We start from the raw sequence: 15,171 nt of genomic DNA on the forward strand, positions 1-15,171 counted from the left end.
TAATAATGTTAAATATGTTTGAGGAAGTAGCTCTCTGGGTGCATTTGCAAAGTGGTGAAAAATTGGTGCACAATCCACATAAATAAGGTCATTCCAGCTCAAAACAATGACTATATCTGCCTCCATATTGGTTATTAGAATCATAATTTTCCCTCTGAAATCTATATTGGCATCTGTTTCAAAAATCCCATATCCGCTGGGCTCTAAATAAAATAAAAAATGCCTGAAAATATGTATATATTTGGTAAAAACACGATATAAATCATCTTGTCTGCAAATGGTTTATTTTTGGTGACATTTTAAATGAGACGTGAAGTTATTTCGTTGAAAAATCTCAATTTTAGGCTTCTAGATTGTTGTTAAGTCATGCAGAAACCCAGATAATAGCCTTACAGTTTCAAGAAAACACCCTTTTTAAAAACCTGGTTAAAAAACAAGATTCTGGTGCTTCTTCATGTAATATTAAGTTCTCATGAAACACCCACATTCTTCCTCCTTGTGGCCTGGGGGTGTGGCGGCTATTCTGCAGCTGGATCGGCATTTGTTTGATGAATTTTGGATGGAGGGAATGTTTTACAGTATGCTGAGGTTTCCTTTGTGGCTTCTTCTGGGTGGAGACTGTATCATCACTCACATTTGTTTATAAGAAACCTGTAGTGTAAAAAATGACTTTACCTGCTCACATGATGTTCTAAAACGCCTGTTTTTGTTTCAGGTTATTTCTTAATTTTCCAGATGGCGGGAAATCCCGAGAGTTGGCCGTGAAATATGCAGAATGACAGCGGAGCTACAGTGTTCCCCTTGTTTAATTGAGTTCCAGTTTTTTGGGCCCCCACCTCACAGGGACTTTGAGTCATCCATAACCTCGCCGAGCTTTAATTGCTTTTGGCTGTCGAGCCCCTCGGGGAGCGAAGCGGCAGCTGTACAAGATTCCTGCGTTGGGCGGTACTCCGGCACACTTTCACTGAACTAAAAGCTCTTTTTTCCTACACTCATCATGCAGAGAATAAGTAGCCTTCACCATGGATACACCACTAGAACCTCTTTATTCATAGAAGAGTCTAATTCTCCCAATTAGAGAGTGCAGTCAAACCTCGCTTCTCCGTCAACAAATTAAAGAGACAATTATATTTCTGGCTCACATAAGCCGCCATGATTACATAATAGAGAAGCTATGTTGAGTTCAGGGGCGCAGATGGGATTTTTGAACTGGGGGCGACCAAGCTGTCAGCAAACGATTTCAACTCAATGAGGCTTTCTTTCCACTCCATGTTTTATTTAAACATTTTTAAATTAACTGTATTGTAAACAACAAGCAACATATTTACATGAATAAAAAGATGTTTGTACATGAAATTCCCAGTGCAGCCAAACAAATTTACTGACTTGAAGCAGGACCCAAAAATATCTCTCTATGACTATGATGGGGGGACCCAAACAAATAAGGGGGGTCTGGGACCATGCTTTTGCCCTAAAAAGCCTAAATTTGGTACCTTTTGCACATTCTAATGCCACTATTCCATCTTAATCATTGCATATTTTTTATGAATTATTGTAAAGGAGAATAAGGGTTCTTTTATGTTTTATTTAAGGCTTCTTATTTTGACAGTCTTCTTGCAAATTCTGAGGTGGACTACACATCCATGTGCTCTTATCTTGAAAGCTACACGTGTTTGCTTTTATTTTGAAGGCGGGTCTAACACGTTCTTACCGTAACGCCTTATGGTGTGTTCAGTTTACACTGAAAGTCAGCACTTGGAGCTCAGAACAAGGTAAAAAATTCTGACATTCATGTGGACCTTGAATGCACCATTAGACTCTCTATGTGCTGCAATGTAAATAGTCTAACTAACGGAACATTAATCCTGTTTTACTGGCGATGTTTGTCGCTGAAAGTGGGGGGACAGATTGGGATCACTATGAATCTGGGGGGGACATGTCCCCCCCGTCCCTCGTGCCATCTGTGCGCATGATTGAGTCACAAATGTCACCCTACTCATAAATTGACTTTCTGCCGCACTTCTTTTGTGTGCCGGTGTTAAAAGAAGAGCCTTGAGTATCTGGGAGCACACACACAACACAGAGGACAGTTTCTCTTATTTCACCTTGATTCGAATGAGCGCATTCTTTCAAAGGGAACTTTTCCACAAAGACTCTGACTCCTCTCCTCTCTGCCGGCTGCTCCCTGGTTGCATGCATGTGAATGTTTCTAATAAGGTTTCTAATAATAGTGTTGCTGTGGCTTCTTCCATCTGTGATCCATCCTCAATCTTTGGCTTTGCTCACAGATGACTGATATGTGAAGAGAGTCGGTAGGCTGCACACAGCTGATAAGCCAAGTCTGCACAGCCCTATGAACTCACCTCTAATCTCTGCACAGTTTGATTCCAGAGGTTTCCGTCGGTGCAAGTTGTGTGTGTGTGTGTGTGTGTGTGTGTCTAGGACCACATAACCTTGGCGGTTTTCATTTTGAAAGGCTGCAGAGATTTGTATCTGGCTGGCTTAAAGAGGAGGAGTAAAGACGGAGCTACTGGCTGACCCTTCACACTGTTTCATGTTCACAGGAACGCTTCAGCTGAAATCTTTACAGGGAGTGATTAGCAGCATTTGAATTAGTCCTACTGATGGAAAAGATCAATGAATGTACTGTGAATCTAATCGAAGGGAAGTAACGCGCTCTAATCCAGGAGGCGAAGCTCATAACGATGCATATTGATGCTTGATGGCGTTGGAGTATTTATGACGACAGGAAACAAGGCGACAGTGAAACGTTGGGGGGCGTTCGGCTTCATGTTGCTTTGTTCGTTTCTGTGTTTACAGTTTCCACTGACAACTTTACGACCAATAAGAAATAAAACAGCAGCCTTCAGAGGTAGAAGCATTAAATTAGTGCAGGGGGATAATCAGTATGTTTACATGACACTTGAGAAAAAACTAATTATTGCCTTAATCTGACTATAACTGGACAACTGAAGTGCATGTAAACATGTTTTTTTATTTAACCTTTATTTCACCAGGAAGTCCCATTGAGATTTAAAATATAGCAGCCAAAACTCAACACAAGTGTCCAAAAAAGTTAACATTTACAATAAAACAAGTGCAATATAACACAATATTAAAACATAATGAACCTTATTAAGAAAAACAAGCACATGCTGCTGATGACGATGAGTTTGATATTGATGTTGTTGATGTTGTTATTGCCTTCTGTTGCACTATTTTTGTTTTGTTTTGTTTTATATATATATATATATATATATATATATATATATATATATATATATATATATATATATATATATATATATATTTGTTGTATGTATGTGTGCTTGAATGTCTTTTATACACCTAGACTGCAACCAAATTGCCCAAGTTGGGACAAATAAGCTATACTTGACTTGACATGTCTCTATCACCACAGTCTAGTAGGTAGCTTTAAATTCATTGATTGATATCAGACTTTCTAGTTTAGTCTTTTTCTGTAGATTGTTTCATTCCCAGGGTTCTGAGGAAGAGAATGCAGTTTTTCCCAGTTCAGTTGAAACACGGGGGACATTTAAGTTAGTCCGACTAATGTCAGAGTTCTCCAACTCCCTTTAAGACACCCAGATAATGTGATTGGAAATTGATTTTTGCTGGCATGTGTGACAAGACAACACATGTGTGCATGTTCCGCATGATCCAACCAACCCATCCCCCACGCTGGCGTGTGACCCCGGAACAAAAACTTCCAAGCGAGCCGGTCACAGTAGCCGTAGTAACGGCACAAAGTGTCAAACCGAAGACAGGATGCTGTTGTAGCCCTTCAACAGCATCCATTGTTCTTGTCTGCCCCTCAAAATCACTGTCCATCTTGTTGTTCTTGTTGTTTGAAAATGCCGGTTTCCCGCCTTTCTCTACTTTTTTATTATGACCTAATAGGTCAACAGAAAGGGTAAAAGAAAGGTACTAACCTGCTGAAACGATGCATATCGCCACCCAGTGTTGAGGAGGAGGACACGTTCCTGTCAGCTATTCGATTTTCTCAGTTGCATTTAACCCATTTAGGCCTAAAATGCCTGAAAAAAATGCCTGTAAAACCTCTGGGCGATTTTAAAATAAGCCCCTAAAACCTGAAGTTTTTGCTGGAAATTCAACAGAAGTGTCAACTCTTCCTACTAAATAATAGATTTTTCAGCCTCTGTAGCAGATAGAAATAAAATCCGAAAAGTATTTGAGAGCTTATAGCTGTTATATCTGAGCTCCCTCCACTATAGTCGTCTTCCGCCATGATTTCAAAGTTCTGGAAAAGTCCCATGTTGCATTGCGGCACTCCCACATGTATTCTGATGCATTTCATTGGCCAAGAGACCGAAAATATAGCTGGAAAAAACTACAAATACTACAAAACGATGTATCCGCTTTCCCGGCTTTAATGGTAGAATAAGACAACAGCGCCCCCGGTTTTAAAAATCAAAAATCTAATTTTAAGTATAGCTCGATTAAACTGTGCATGTAAACGCACTGATTGATTAATAAAAGTGAGATGAACGGACTGAAAACTTTATATTACGAGAAAAAATAGATTCCTTTGGGGACATAATGAGCAGCTGATAAATCACAATTTATATTATAACAACAATTGTTAAAGATTGCAATAGTATCGTGACGTAAGTTTTGTCATATTTCATAAGATACGAACCGTTGTGCATATGTTTTCGTATCATATATACAAACCAGTTCATGGGAATATAAAACATTAGTGAGAAGAGGGTGAATTTGAAGGGTAAATTACACAAAAACACCAAAGAAAATGTCAAACTGGAGAGACAACGAGATTCAGGAACTTCTGACGCTGAAATCTCAAACAGACTCTGTAGTTTAAGGCCAAATTATGACCTGACTACTTTTTGCATCATGTTTGTGAGTATTTCCAGCATGTGAAAAGCATCTGGCTCAGACAATCACCTCTTCAATACACTCATCGATTTCACACTGTTTCTGTTTGGACCAAAGTACTCAAAAGATGAGCTGAACATTTCCACTCTCTGTCTCTCGACATGTATGATGCACAGAAATTGTGCTGCCATGGAAATAAAACGAAAATAATTCAGAGGCTGGCACCTGATTGGTCGGTATCTTACCTTGGCAGGAGGTTGATCGGCTTAGTAAACAGTTATGCTAATGATGCTGCATCTCCACCCGCTGCTCCATCAGCACTTGAAGGATCCCAGAGGAGTTCTCCTCCCTCCTGCTCCCTGCAGAGACACCAGTCACCCACAGTTTAAAGGCGTGTGGAGCTACCACTACCTCACATTTGCATTTTTCTATCTGCAATCAACTAAATCATTAGTGTGTGTACTTTTAAAATCAGAAATGTGGAGGGCTTGGATGTTAAAATCTCCCCTCCCTCACACAAAAACAATTTAAGGGGCTCTCTGCTGAGCTAATGCATCTGAATACATTACAGTCCATTAACAAACAGCCGCTGCAGGGATGTAATTGTGATTTAATAGCCTGAGACAGGAGAGCTACAAAACGGATAAGACAAGTTTGATTAAGAAGATCATCATTAAGTGTGAACCATCTTTTGAAACGTGCAGAAATAGTGCGTTAAGATGACTTCAGCGTGTTTATTTATACACCACAACAAATACCCTCACTCTGATGTTTTCCTCTAATCTCATAAAAGCATGATTTCCTAATTTATTTCTGCACTCGGCTTGACAATGAGCCTGTTTTGCACGGGGCTCGAGGCGAGAGAATGTTCATTCTGCAGCAATGAAAACTTGTCATTTTGCTGACAAAAAATTGGGATCTTGAGACATTCACGGCACACAAAAAAATGTCCGTGAGTGGAAATAAGATTTGGGATAGAAAATTGAGTTACAGCTCAGCAAAACAAACGCACAGCGGGGCTTCAGCAGCGCACCAGGAGTGGCTGACAACTGATAAGCGTCTTTGGCTCCATGTAGCATCAGTGGCGCGGTAGGAGGTTTGGGTGGGGGGCTGTTGATGGGTGGCGGGCGTGCCAGGGACCCATCCGGAGCTGATTCATGCTAATCGGGGCAGGTGGGAGTCCTGGGTCTGAGTTTTTTTGTGTTATTGGTGAAGTAAACACACTCAGCAGGAGGTGGGTGTCACACACACACACACACACACACACACACACACAAAGTGATTGTATGATGCTCCAGTTCCTCAAATCTTTAGGGGGTCTCATCTCATGGAGATACTGTAAATTAACGGATAAATAAATACACTCAAAGGTGTTAATGCTTCATTTAGAGTTGTTTGTGTGTGTGTGTGTGTGTGTGTGTGTGTGTGTGTGTGTGTGTGTGCACTGCAAAAAAGCCAACTTGTATTTTTTGGCCTAAAACTGTGATTTAAGTTGGTAAAACTTGGAATTATAAATGATTGACATTTAGAGCAATAATGTAAGTTAGCACAACAAAGGAAGCCAGTTGTCTGCTCAAAAACAAGTTTGTGAGTTGTTGTTACTTATATCTTTAAGTTGGGGTTCACAACAAGGGACAATAGTTCTGCTAACTCTTATTTCTTTGTTGTGAAATGCGGGAAAGCGGTGAAATTCGGTCATTAGCGAAAGCTAGCGGCTAACTGATGCTAGCGGCTAACTGATGCTAGCGGCGCTGCTTGTTACAGCTACAAGAGTAGCCATTAGCGTATCAATGCTAACTCAAAATTGTGGTCGCAACATTAGCTGACATTCATACGTTACAATCGTGCCACTTCAGCACATTCCAGAAGTTAGCAGAAGTAAGGATTAAAAGTTATTACAATGTAAAATTATAAGTTAGTACAACTTACAGTTGAGTTGACAAAAATCTGAATTCAGAGTTGAGCAAACTCAAAAACAAAACTTAAAATATTTAGTTTAATTGTCCAACTTAAAATTTTATCGAAGTTTGTTGCCTTGAAATTTGGAGTTCACACAACTTTTCTTTTTTTGCAGTGTCTGTGTCTGTGTGTGTGTGTGTGTGTGTGTGTGGCCTAAAACCACGTCTGGGACCACTGGACAGGAAGTGGTGATGGCTGAGGTTAACGAGGTTAAAGCTGCTTCAGAGAACAGAAGGAGGAGGAGACGCTGTAAATGGCTTCGCTGGCTGAATCATAAAATACATATTTGTCTAGCTAATGAACTGCTGACACAACTGCTGTGCAATCACATACCTGAGTTAATCGTGTTTACACTCTCAGATTCACAGGGAAAAGAGCAACGATTTTTTATAAGAGGAGAAAGTTTGCTCTGATAATGGCTTCGCTGTAAGTCACTTTGAGAATCGCTGTTGTCAAAAAACTTCTGCAGGAATCAGAAATGTGTCGAGATCAACGTGAGATAAACGGCACTTGAAGAACACTTTAACAAGATAAAAGTGCTCTTCTGTTTACTTCAAAACACTAATTTCATACTTTACTTTAAGTTCCTTTAAGGCTTCTAATATTTAATATATACAGTCATGGAAAAAATTATTAGACCACCCTTGTTTTCTCCTTGCTTTCTTGTTCATAAGAAGAAGTTTATTAAGAAGGTTATTATCAAGAAAACCATTGAAAATGTCTAGATATCAGCTCTTAAATAAACTCTTATCAGCTATTTTTGTTGTTATCATTATATTTATCCAAACAAATGTACCTTTAATTGTACCAGGCATTAAAATGAACAAGAAGTTGAAGACAACAAGGGTGGTCTAATATTTTTTCCATGACTGTATGTCTGAACAGACCCTATTGTCAGACATCAGTATTAGATACTAAAAACCATGATGTCTTATGATAAAAATTAAAGCTGCTCAGTGTGCATGAACCAAACGCTGTTTCAAGCCACAATATTTGCGCCTCTGTGACCTTTCTCCTTCAGTTTGAACATCCGAGAGGCGTGAAGTGGGACCAAGTGATCCGAGACTGGACCACATTCAGAGGTAGAAACAGAGGAGGTAAATTGGGAAATAAATTATTTGGTAATAAGAAAGGAAGTGAAACTTGCAGCAAAATGCAGAAAAACTTTGCTGAGTCTGCAGAATCTCTACATAGAGAAACGCGACGTGCAGTTCTTCACCATCGTTGTTATGAATTAACTCGCTGCCGCTTCTTTCAAGTCACTTCCGTCTGCTCATTCTTCGTGCAGCAATGCCGGATTCTAATGTGAATGCACGCAAATATAACACTGCTGCAGAATCAGTATGAATGTCAGCAGAGCTTGTTATGGCACTTTTGCAGAAAAAAAACCCTTTTGCAGTATGAAAAGGGCAAAATAAAGTTCAACTTCCTGCTATGAAATTACTCAGATTTTCAGCCTCTGTGGAAACTTATTTCAGACAAAACATGCACGCTAGTCAGTGGCGACAATGGCGTGTTTGCAGTGGCCGATTCCCAGAAAATGTCTTTTTTTTATTATTCGCATGCTCCAGCTCGAGTGTGCAGTGAATTACATGTGTGATGTTTGTCAATTTAAAAGATGCTAGATGCACAGATTTTGCAAGTTAAGAAAGTCTATATAACTTTTCTTTTAGTTTATTTCAGACAAAACATGCGCGGTAGTCAATGGTGACAATGGTTTGTTTGCAGTGGCCGATCCATTGCAGTGGATTCCCAAAAAATGTCTGAATTTCAAAACATTAAGGCTCCATTTATTCACATGCTCCAGCTCAAGTGTGTAATAAATTACAAGTGTGATGTTTGCAAATTTAAAAGATGCTAGATGCAAAGATTTTGCAAGGTTAGAAAGTCTATATAACCTCTTATCTGCAATTATATTTGTAAATACTAATATATAATATAATCTATTGTATTGTATTTTTATTAATTCTGTGTATTTTATTGTATTTTATTGCTGTTTCTTTTTTGTACGGTGTCCTTGAGTGCCAAGAAAGGTGCCTCCAAAAAAATGTATTATTGTTTTTATATTTTTCTTATTTTCAGATTTGTATTCACTTATCTGATTGCATTATTCTTATTTTACTGTATTTTTTTGTACTTTTGGAGCAACCTCGCACAAGAATTTCCTCCGGGATGAATGCAGTTTTATCTTATCTGATCTTAACTTGCAGCCCGTTTGTTGTCATAACATTTAATTCTGTGTGAAACCGAATCACTGAATACACACAATATACGTCACGAATGTTTACGGACAAGTTAATTTATTATCTTATGACATAAGCAGCATGATGTGCAGCCCGGCGCTGTTATCTTCAATCACACTAACAATAACTCTATGAGCATGTTATGGGAGAAGAACACAGAAACTCTTGTGTCTCTGGTGAGTTATTGGCTGCAGCTCACATCATGTTGACTGACATTACAGCGATGGAGGAGATAAATCCAGAGCTTAAGCAGGCGATGAGGACTCTCTCCTGACAACATGCTCAGACATGTGTTGAGTTTGGCCTCTGACCAAAAAGGCCGAGCCGGGGAGCAGATGGCAAAGAGAGGAGCGATGGAGGAGGTCAGTGGTCTGGATGGAGCCCAGGCTGAGGATCAGACATATGGTGAACCAGGAGATGTTGGAGGAAGATGAGAATAACTGTTGTGTGGACAGTCAAGTAGTCAAGTTTAAATGTGGAAACAGAGCTCAGCTTTCTTCTCAAAGCTCGGTTTGTGCCAAAATCTGCTGAAAATAATCCGTAGGCAGCTCGCTCACAAGAAAACTGCCTCCAATAAAACGTGAGTCAGGGACTTTTCTGGTGTTTTGGCAGCAGCTCTGCAGCTCACCACACAAACATTCCACCGAGAGGCATGAAAAGCTTTTCCTTTTGTTCCCACAACCTTCTCCAAGCACAATCCCCCACGGAGGGCAGCAGTGAGCCAACGTGGAAAAGTTTTCAGTGTCTGAGAGAAGAACAGAGTGGGGGGCTGCATGCAAGGAGAAGTGGTGCAAATGTACAATAATAACACAATTAAGTGATGTTCAAAGGCTGAAATAACAGATTTTAGTTTAGTTTTTTAGTGTAAAAATAAGCTTTAAAAGAAAGAAAATCTTCTTCTTAATCCATTTGGACCTGCGGTTTATACAGACTTTGGAAAGTATTCAGAAAAAGTTGGCTGGGTTGAACGCTGCTGTTGATAATAAAAACAGAAAGCATCAAATTCTGAGTTTATTTTGAACTTTTTTGATCTTTGGAAATGGGTTGAACAACTTTTTTCTCCACTACATTTAGCCGGCAGCTTTAGTACATTTCAGGTCGAGATTTAACATAAAAAACATGATAAAAATAAAGCGATTAGACTTTTTTTTTAAATTAAACCTCACAACGGTATAATAAGTAGTTAAAATGAGCCCTAAATACATAAATGCATCAATGCAAATAATCAGATAATATATTTGGAATATAAAAAACAATCTGAGTGGGTCCATTCTGCATAACGAGCACTTTTACTTTTGATACTTTAAGTACATTTTGAAGCTTTTGCACTAGTTTGAATGCAGGATTTTAATTTCACAGTGTGGTATTAGTACTTTAAGGGATCTGAATACTTCTTCCACCAGTTATTTATCCAAGAATATTAAATGGTATATACTACAATCAATCAATCAATCAATCAATCAATCAACACTTTATTTCGGACACAGGGGCGGTCCATATAACAATAGAATAAAACACAATGATAAAAAAAATAAAATAAAATCAACAAGACAGAAACAAAAAGGATACTACAGATCTGAAACCAAGTTTTTGACCACTTTAAATAAAAACATAGAACAGAAATTGTACATTTTCACTGATCTTTTGATAAGCTGACAATGAGAAAATCTTGACTGAACACATCATTTGAAATGTTTACGTGCACGTGTCTGCAGCAGAGTAAAGCCAAAATGTGAGCAAATGAGGAAAAATATTCTTATTTCTGCATCATCTGACTGGAGCCCCTCTAGAACACAAAGGCTCTGCACTGTTACTTTGCCTTGAGTTGTGTCAGCATTTCTGATTAAGCCAGTTCATTCATAATGAACTAAAGGCTTGTCATTAAGCTCAAGCCGTCTGCACGCCTCTGAGCCGCGGGGAACACGTTCCTCTCTTCATCCTCTTTTCTCAAAACCTTCAGTCCAACACAAGCTTTTTCTGTAAAAATACGCCCATTGTTTGTCTTTCAGGCTGTCTCTGTGTTACAGCTGTGCATGACTGATTGTCTGAGGCAGGAGGATTCAGAGGGGAAACAATGCACCACCAGTTTAGACCTATTGATCTACACGCTACCAGTCTGTGTCCGTCCCAGCTGGTCCTGCAGGAAAGTGGGAAGCTGTGTGGGGGGGTTGAGGTTAGCAACTGCTCTCACACACACACCAACAACGTGGGGAAGCTTGCATTTACATTAAGGGAACTTAAAGAGCGTGTGACGATATTCTGTGGGCGAGCAGCGATGACACCTGCTTTATTGAGCTGTTTGAAGCTCACATCCACCTCGATATCACATAAAAAGCAATATGTGGGTGATATATGATCATTCCTGCTCAATCGAGTTCATCCCAGCAGTTTTATTTCTTAATCAAGATGAAAAAAGAGCATTTTCACGCCCACAAGTATGGATGAATAGTGTCCATCTTCCCTGTAAGCCTGTTAGCGCAGACAGATTAAGATATTTATTCTGCTTTGCACTGTGGTGTGGAGTGGGGAAAAGGATATTTGGCTTAATATTAAAACTATTTATCACAACTGCATGTGCATGAAGGAGATCCTAAGTGAGTGATGGTTGAAAATAAACTCAGGATAGTTTGGCCTTCATGCATCAAAGTCAAATAAGCAACTCTTTGTTAAGCTGTGATCCACTTATTTGTGTGAAATTAAGAAAAATGTGAATCGCTCCGTTTCAAAAAAGCAGCTTGCCAGCTGTCAGATTAATGGAGCGGGAGGCAAGGTGTAAACAAAAGAATATGACGACTAGATTCTCTAATTCTCTTTCCTTCAAACAATTTTTGTCTTCCGGGGCCGAGCTGCCAAGGGCGACAATGGAGCTCAACCTTTCCATGTGCCAGATAGGAGTGGCTTCTTGTCACATAAATGCCACCGCTGTACAGTGTGTGTGTGTGTGTGTGTGTGAGTCATGTCTATTTGTCAGGGAGGGTTTTTATATTAAACAAGTCTGCAGCCCAGCCAGCAGCTCTGATTGTATAAAGGGAGATTTCTGAGGCTGTGGTGGAAGTTTTTCATCTGGTTTCTTCACTCTGAGCTTCACAAAAAATGTCCTTCGTCTGTTGGAGAGAATCTGAGGGAAAGAACTGACACTTTTTACACTTTAATGTATTGTTGGCTGAGCTTTATCACTTCTGTGGCTTAATCATTGTTCAGACTTTGTTGATTTTCTGTGTGTTTTCTGTGATCATCTGACCATTTCTGGATCAGGGCCTTTATTTCATCATTAGACCACGTCTGTTCTGACCTTTTCTGCTGTTGATTCTCACATTTGTGCCCGAATTCAACCCAGAATGCTCTGTGTTTCGGTTGGTTCAGACTGCGTTCTCACCTGCAAATAACTGAACTCTGGTGCACTTGGAAGAGACCAAGACCCCCATTTTTTAGTTTCTTTGGTCCGCTCCAGAGTTCGTTTACTATCAGACAAAACCAACAGAGTTCATTTGAATCATTGTCAGTGTTTGGATACAAATATTTGGTCTGTAGTTTGCAGGTTTTTTGCTCTACTACATGGGTCTCAAACTCGCGGCCCGTGGGCCAATTGTGGCCCTCGTGACGATCTTTTGTGGCCCTCACCTTGATATGAAAGTTTAATGTGAGTTTTATATGAATGGCACTTTACTGTGTTGTGTGGTAGGTCCCTTTAATTACTTTTTTTGCCGTAAATTTGATAGTGGTTATTATGAAGAAAAACATGGAAAATGTCTAGATATCAGCTATTAAAATTAAACTCCTATGAGCTATTTTTGTTATCGTCATATTTGTCCAAAGAAATGTACCTTTAGTTGTACCAGGCATTAAAATGAACAAGAAATTGAAAAATATTTTTTTTCCATGACTGTATCTATCTATCTATATTGCTTGTTTCTATGTATTGTTATTTTATTTATGCTACTTTTTATTTTTGCTATGCACTATTTGCTGCTGTAACAAATATCCCTGTTGTGGGACTAATAAAGGCATATCTTATCTTATCTTATTTTATCTTATCTTATCTTAATCTGTGCTATTCTTATCATTACAAGTCAAAATGTTTGCAGGGGAAAGACATATGTTTTTATATATGTGACTCGTATGACCTCTGTCGCCTAATATTCTTTTTTTTTTCTCCTCATTTTGACATGTTTAAGATGAAGAGCTTCCCAATAAATAACCCTAATGCTACAGTCTTCTGGAAGAGTCAGGCAGGAAACATCAATCAAACGTGTTGCAGATGTTTTGTTTTGCATGTTGTGTGTGTTTACCTGCAGAAGAAGTGATAAATACAGCAGTAGGCTGAAACAAATTTTAAAAAAGAGTGCATTGGGACTTGAAACATGCCTGTCTTGACTTGTGACTTGTGACACTATCGTGGCTAAAAAGACCAACTGAGTGTGTCCAACAGCTGCAGATCATCAGAGCACAAGCTTCGGGGAGAAACGGCGGAAATCATTCACGGCACATCTGCAATCAATGGATTAGCTCACTTCGCCTCCCAAACTCATGCAACACTGGCGGGTAAAATGAGGCGTTGTGGGACACATACAGTACAGAGCAGGACGGACAGGGTGGACTGCAGACTTGCTAAAGAGTGATTTTCTGCCAGCTCAGCCCACCAATAGGGAGTGTTTAAGACCAGGCGCTCTGCTTAAGTGGGATTCCTTACTTATTACAGTATCTGGGTCACGCTAAATACCATTAGTCTGGACGCAGCTGCAGAATTAAGGTTAAATTGCCACAGAGACGTTGTGTTTTTGCAGGGATCGGTGTCAGTCCATCATGAACAACTCTCAGTTTTGCACAAGTTGCTCGGAGATAAAGAGTCTCCCTCTTCTCCTCCCTGCCTCTCTTCTTCCTTGCTGAGTTATGTCCTACATTTCCCAAATGCATTTGAACAAGCCTCAGACAACTTGCCTGGACATCGCTGCTCAAACATGTAAGAGAGAGCTATACAACAACAACAAGAGACAATAATGGCATGGAAACAGGTTTTTCCAGTTGAGGAAAAGCATGTCCATCACTCAAACGCTGAGACATGTTAGACATTCTGGTTTATGAGGCTACACTCGGGGTGGAGAAAGTGTTATTTGATCTACATCTTGCACAACAGACGACTCCCCTGTGTGTCTGGTGAAAACAGAAGCAGAGCCAACTCTGGAAAGAAAACCTTTGGCTCTTTAATAGTGAATGGCTGACTCCGAAACTCGATTACAGCGGCTGTTTTTGCAGAAAATGCTTCCTCTAACTGCATTTTGCGGGGGAAAAAGGTTAATGTGGTGTCACTGTAACTTCATCATGGCAGGAACATGAGACAGTACTTAAGGCAGCATTTTAGACGAATATCTTTGTTTTCTTATGAGAGTTAGAGGAGAAGAACACCACTTTTATGTCACTTCACTGAAATATGAAGCAACTAGACGCAGGCAGGGAACAAAACTCGGCCCTGGCTATTTTCATCTGGACGTCCCGTAAAACCCCCACAAGAGCCAAGAGGACGACAACTTAACCTGCTTCTCAACAGGATTTACAGTACAGGAACTAACAGCACAGCAGAGGTGGAAGAAGGACTCAGATCCCTTACTGCAAATGTGAAATTACTCCACTACAAGTAGAAGTCCTGCATCCAAAACCTTATCAGTATCAGCATCAAAATGCACTTAAAGCATCAAAAGTAAAAGAACCCTTCATGCATTCATTCATTCATTCATTCACTATCCTTAAACCTCTGAAGTCCAGGAGATTTTGGTTCAAATTTGTCAACTTCCTATGCATTTATTTCTGTCTCAGTCTGTCCTTACATCACATGCATGGTTCCTTTTTCTCCACACAAACTTGGCTTTCAGTCAGATTTTTCATTTTATTTTAATCAACAAAGTATAAAGCTGCCAGGAACCGAAAATACAAACAAAAGACACAGGTGTCTATGGAAATGTACCATTTTTTATTTTTTTTTACCATTTATACACACAAAAACAGCAGAAAAAATAATAAATAATAAAACTACAAAACAGTCTATTTGCATGTAACAATGTACAATTTAAATGGTCCAGAAAGATAAATGTCACAC

Source organism: Centropristis striata, chromosome 24 (genome assembly GCF_030273125.1).
Source record: "Centropristis striata isolate RG_2023a ecotype Rhode Island chromosome 24, C.striata_1.0, whole genome shotgun sequence".
NCBI classification, from domain to species: domain Eukaryota; kingdom Metazoa; phylum Chordata; class Actinopteri; order Perciformes; family Serranidae; genus Centropristis; species Centropristis striata.